Genomic DNA, 574 nt, shown 5'->3' on the forward strand with positions numbered 1-574 from the left:
AATAAATATTTCCCAAGTTCTGGTTAATTATATAACTAGATTACTCCAATAGTATTTAAAGTATTTATGATCATAAAATAAATTAGATTTATTTTATGATCATAAATACTTTAAATACTAATTAAAAACCTTAATTTATTTTTTGAAATTAGAGTAACTTTGTATAAAGATAGCACTATACATAGAAAATTGCAATTAATACCAATTATAAATATAAGTGCAAAAATCTAAAACTAAATATTATCAAATATCCCAAAATATGTTAAAGGAAAAATGGGAATCATATAAGAAATGAAAAATGAGTTAATTATTTTATAAACTAGGTGTGAAGAACACCTTTCTAACTTTGACCAAAAGTCCACATGCAATAAGATTGGTAAATTCAACTCAAACAAAAGAAAATTTGCATGGCAAAAACTCTGTAAGCAAAGACAAAAACACTAAGAGAAAATGACACACTAAGAGAAAATATTGTCAATATATATTACAGATAAAAGGCTGATATTCCTAATACATAGAAAACTTTCACAAACTTGAGAATAGAACAGACCAAAACTTGATGGGGAAAGAACAT

Source organism: Saccopteryx bilineata, chromosome 6, assembly GCF_036850765.1.
Source record: "Saccopteryx bilineata isolate mSacBil1 chromosome 6, mSacBil1_pri_phased_curated, whole genome shotgun sequence".
In the NCBI taxonomy this organism is placed as follows: Eukaryota; Metazoa; Chordata; class Mammalia; order Chiroptera; family Emballonuridae; genus Saccopteryx; species Saccopteryx bilineata.